We start from the raw sequence: 6000 nt of genomic DNA, 5'->3' as shown, positions 1-6000 counted from the left end.
CGCTTCCGTGGTGTTCAGAAAAGGTACGCTTTAACAAGCCGCCTTTTCTCTGCCTCTCTCAGTATTGCTTTCGGAAGCGCGCAACATAGAGACGCCCGCAACAGTTCGTCGTCCCCCTTTTTTTTTTCAATGTTCAGAGCATTCGCGTTTGACGCGTACGCACACACGCCTATCTCGTTTGTCTCTATAGAAGTCTGAAGGAAGGGAACGGCGGAGGACGCTCATGAAAGGGAGTTTCTGCGTTCGGGAAGGATTACCACGCGATCGAAATCAGTGGTGGTCGGGAGTGTGTTGTTCCTGTTCATTGTGTCGTCGTCGGTACCTGTTTGATGCCGCGGGTTGAGGGAACTGGGTAAGGGCAGGTGCTGGTTTTACGTACCTCGTACGTACTTTGAAAACCCTTTGGTCATCAGCTCGTTCGGCACCAAATTCCCTGGTCGGAGCGGCAATCCTGGACCGGCCAGACGATGCGACCTTCGCTCTGCACCTGTTTACACTGCACCGGCCTCCGAGATCGCCGGCTTTTTTTTTTGCCGGGCATCTGGGGGGTAAAATCGTGCATCGCGATTCGTTTGTAGCGTCGCCACATCGCCGTGCCTGTGGCCTTTCAGGATGTTCAGGTCTGTACACCGCGGCCGGAGCCAGGTCTTAAGTGGCACGAACTCACTCTTCGGCAGACGCCGGGAACGTTCATTGGTCGAAATCTTCACGGGAAAAGGGAGAAATGGGAATGATACTACTTGGTGTCCGACACGTGATGTTATTTTCCCGAAGTGTAGATGTGTGGCTTACTCACATAGTCTCTTCCTTTTTTTGTATAGTTTGTGTTTCGTTTACGAGCCTATATATAAGATGTAGAAAGAAGCGCGTCGGCTAGTTTTGGCTATATCTGGCTTGAGGCTGCTCAGCAGCGTTAAGCGCAGAAGCGTGCGCACTTATATCTGATCCGGATCATTACGCGCCGCGAACTAATTGATGCTCGATCTTTCAGACTCGCATTGCGAACCTGAAGCGCACACCTTCAAACCCAGGAGGCCAAAAAAGCCGTGCGAGTATGAGGTCGTCACAAGCATTTTGCTGCCAAATATTACGCAGTCACAATTCATTTTGTCCGGTATTACGTTAAACGGGAGCCTATACGTGGTGGGTCGCGTTTTACGTCGTTTTATCTCATAACGAATTGTTTTGGATATGCTGCCTCTTTCTGTTTTTTTTTATATATATATGACGTCGATGATATCCGATTTCGTAAGCCGCCTTCCTTCTCTATATGTTGACAGGTTTACGAGGAATTTGCGTTATTCAGCGAACGACTTGGACTGAGCGACGAGGGAAGATAACGGCGCTCATGTAATCTCTCGCTCGTCTAGGCCAGCTCGTGCGCCTGCTTTGTTGTCGATTCGTCAAAGTGTGCCAGCACCATCATTCTGGGCTGAATATCAGTTCGAAGCGCAAATGCTTCAGCGGCATTCCTGTGGATTCAAACTGGTTCACAACAGTATCGCGTCGGCACGCACACGACACGTATGTACCCTATTGTAGAGCCACGGGCCGCGTTGATAAACGTCAGAGGCCTATGGTGTGGGTGTGTTAAGATGGGAACCACTCCTTCTGTAAGTGTAGAGACAGCACATCCTTGCTGTTATCAGTGTTCGTCGTGGCCTCTGCGACCTGTTCAACTGCCGTGGGCTTTGTGCTCGCTAACTGTGACAGCTAATGCTCATTCCAAATGCGACCTGCATTAGTAGCTTTTTTTTCGGATTTTTTTGTACGTATTTTTGCGCCGTGCAGCTTGGCTTCACGTGTGAAGATGGCGATGAGGAGCGCGATGATGTGATTGTTTTTTTTTCTCTAATGGTGATTTCAGACGATGCTATAGAGTGCTTCTGCCCGCGGTTGCAGATCGCGAAAACACGCGTTTGGTGTTCAGACGTGCGAATGCGGTGTACTGCATGCGCGAAAGGGAGCCGCAGTGCGGTGCCGTACCGCGTATTTCGAAACTATGGGTTAGTCACGTGATGGCGGCGCTGCGGTCTTTTCTGGCACCACGACGAATACGTAGCGGAAACCGCTATTCTGGCACTCATATTTTTTTTAAAAATTTATAAATAGCTAGAACTGAAATGTAGCTTTAATCATACACACCGATTACGTTCGCGCGACGTTGTGAGACGGAATTCGCACGAGGAAAACGCTTTAACAATCGCAGCCTTACTGGCTAGCGCAGCTGGGTAAGCTAAGGCTGCTCGCTTCTTCCCCTCTGCCGCGGGAGGAGTGGTTATTCAGATCGGTGGCGCCAACTGGCAGCGCTAGTTTATGAGAACTTTCGGGTTCCCCTTGCAAGCTGTCGCATTTTCTTTAGGGGATCCCTTGCTGACCACAGGTGCGATTGATATATTTCCTCGTACTTTTCGCGCATTAAATGCTCACCTACCGCATCCTGACACACAGAACTGGTCGGGCCGGCAGGCCCGTGGCCACATGTGGGCCAGGCTGTGTATGCTTTTGACAAGGTTAAGGTTAAGGATGTTGTAGGTAGCCGGCGGACCTAGCCTTGTATAATTTGCAGGCAATTGCCCCGCCCGGTTTCCTCTTTGCTGATTGTAGCTAATGTCCCTTGTTTGTTTTCGACTAAGCACGAGCAGGCTTTTAAAATAAAGATCGTGCATAGCGCGACGTAAGCCTGCATAAGGCGGCGGCCTTTGTGCTATTCCACGTGCAGTATTGTGCCGATACTCTTAACTCGCTGCACTATACCCCAAACATATAGTGCAGCGAGTAGCGGGACAAGTAACTGCGCACAAGTACAGTTCTCGGATATTCCTGTGCGGCGCCCTTAAGGAAGGTCGGATCGAGCCTTGTGATTGGTCTACTGTCACCGCGAATGCGCTTCCCTTCTGTCAGTGCACGCAACGTAAGCAAAGCGTTGTGTTTCAAAAGCTGTGTAGTGCGGCGACGTGCTCGATGTGCTATGTACAGTGCAAGAGAACGGAACTTTTCGCTGTTTCCCCTTTTCTCGCACCTTGTTTCCTCTGCCTACCTCGTTTCCTTTCTTGAGAAGTACCTCGCTCTAAGTAAACGCTGCAGAAATTATAAAACGTCACTTGTTAACAAGGCCTATTCGTTACACGTAATACATAGATATATGCTATATACGTATTCGTACACACATTGGCTGACTAGACGTAACATATAATGACTCGTTCTCGGAACCCGTGGTGTACTGAGATGTGCTCGTGTGTGTGGTTACGCGCTGTACGTCTCCGTCTTGACTTTTTTTTTCTCTTCTTTTCTAAGCAAGAGTTTCGCTTCTTCCGCTCGCGCATCTGTCTATACGGTCGATCGAAGCTCGCACTTATTGGTCCATGCTGAAGCGTTTACGAAGCTCATTAAAAAAAAGAATAGCCGCCACTCGATATACCGATATACTTTTTTTTTTTACTTTCATCACAGCAAGCGGCTGTTAGCGAGCGAAGGTGACAGTGGCCCGTATGACTAGTCTTACACGCGTGCTCTTTACTTGAGAACGTGGCCTCCGGGACCGTTGGCCGGTGCACCGCATCTCGGAGACCACTCCTTAACACCAGTGTGCAAACAGCTCTGTTCACAAATTTGACAATCATCGTCAGTCGGAGTGATTCGCATGATTTATGTCGATTATTCCATGAAAACGGTGGGCTGGTTTGTTTTACATGTCCGTTCCAGATCAATAATAGCGTTTACCCGGCTACTGTGGTTCTCATTTTTATCGGTTTCATTATTATACTGTTTGGGTTTATGAATTCGACGTTATGCCAAATGTAAGTGATAAACAATTGTTTATTTTAACAATTTAAAACAAACTGGCCTACGCTGTGTTTAATGTTTAACTAGAAAGCATAGAGAGAAAGATCAGGGGAAGGCGGAAGCCCGTTGTTGAAATAATTTTAGGAGGGGAAACAAAGCGACTTATAGATGGGAGAAAAATTGATCTGGAAATTAAAGAAGGAAAAAAAAAGAAAAAAAAGCCGGATTTCACTAGCACCCCTACCATTTTGAAAGTGTGTCGCGTACTTTTTCTTTTTTGCCTTTGTCTGGCTTTGAACGTTTTCCAAACTCTCCATTTTAAACATTGTTCTTGCCCTCTCCGAAGGAAACGCTTCGCCAATCAATAGAAAATATACAACAGTTACACATAACTCATGTAGACATCCTCTGGATGACAATGTGGATAAAAAGAAAATTCGTAAGGCCCGGTAAAAATATCTTCTGACGACAGTGTATCAGCGATTCAAGGGCAGTATGCAGACTGAATACACGTATTCACTGCCTATGTGCGCGCTAAGGCAGACGCAGACTAAATATGCTGATTCATTTAGCACTCGGCGGGCGTCTATGCGCGTTTCGTGGTTCACAGGGCAGCGCGAATAGTCACCGTGACGATTGTGACACAGTGATCGTGAACACTGTTGATTTATTCGACGCCCTCCAGTCGCAGTGACGGTGAAACGACTGTTTCAATGCTGATAATCACTCACTCAACTCGGTGATTCAGCAAAAAAAAAAAAAAGGAAAGAAGTACGTAGTTATTCGAGCCACTGTCACTTCGTGCGTCGACACTTTCTTGACCTTCATCGTGACTTTGTGTGGGCAAGGTCGCGAATGATTACAATACTGCGGTGCGGCTTACGCCAAAGAAGTGTCGTGTTATTTTTAACTCTGCTTACGACGTCAGCGAGGAAAAAAAAAAGATAACATCGGAGTGGCGGGAAAAGTGTGCGCTGCAATCAGGAGGCTATGGGGGGCGTGTGAAAGGTGGTTGGGATCGACCGTGTACTACGACGACAACCGCTGGATTGGGTAATGGGTTTCACAAGACCAACGCTGTGTTGTGCGCGCGTGCGTAATAGCAAGAGAGTAATAATAAGACGCGCAATTTGCAAACAGTGTTTAACTAACGCGGGAAACAGGGCGGGCCTGCACAAACAAGCGGCGCACCGACAACAGATACAAGTGTGATTGGCTGGCCTATATATATGTATATATATCTTATATGTATATGGCGATTATGTACATCTATGTACAGCGAAGAGATATCTTCCCGCGTGCACCCTTGCATTGAATGGTGTAATAAAAAAAAAGCTGCAGCGGAAGCGCTTATCGGCAGCACGTGGTGTACGAGTGACGTATTTAAGATTGTTTGTTACTACGCGACATCCGGGATTTGTTCGTGCTCGCTGCTGTAGGACACCTGCCTACTTTTGCGTAGAGCACCTTGTACTCTTAACAAAGCTGTCGGTATTGCTTTCGTACTTGAATCATGCGCTCGTAAAAATGAATTTAGACTGCCCATACAGGACTGGCTACGCCTCATTGTGGAGTGAGACTGCATCGTAAATCTTGCAGACTGCCTGAAACGTAATCTCTTAACCCATCTGTTTTACAAGCGTTTCGTTAGGGGCGCAGAGGGACTTCCATGAATGTTGCTGGGAAGTCTCGAGATTGTTAGGGGGAAAAAAAAACGTATTAAGCGGCGAGTAAGCGCTCACATGAAGACGTTATATATAAGTGCCATAGAAAAAGACCGTCTGTAGGCTTTGCGTAGACCGTCTGAATGCATTTCTGTGGGAATCAGTTGCACGAGTTAAACGTGTTCGTCTAACCAATTTTTTCCTGTAAAGCTTGCTTTGCCTTTGAAATACTGTTGCTGCGGGAAAGCCAGAAAGATGTATTTAAAGGTGCGAGGATGACGTTTCATACAAAGCGAGTGCGTTGTCCTTGCTGGGAACGTTACCTAATTTGCGATGCATTGAGGTTATACATGACATGTCTTTGTGCATTTCAATGCACAACTTTATGTATTTTCAATGCATGATGTCATATGATTAAGCGTTGCGACAATTCGTTGTTGCCTAAAGCTGGCTGACGAAGCGGCTTAGTGGTGATTTTTTTTTTCTCTTTCTCATAATGTCGCTGCGTAAGGTTTCTCGCTTGTTCCCAAAAGACTACTTTGTTGCATAC

This window comes from Rhipicephalus microplus, chromosome 1, assembly GCF_043290135.1.
Source record: "Rhipicephalus microplus isolate Deutch F79 chromosome 1, USDA_Rmic, whole genome shotgun sequence".
Lineage (NCBI taxonomy): Eukaryota > Metazoa > Arthropoda > Arachnida > Ixodida > Ixodidae > Rhipicephalus > Rhipicephalus microplus.
Note: the sequence above shows the minus strand (reverse complement) of the source record.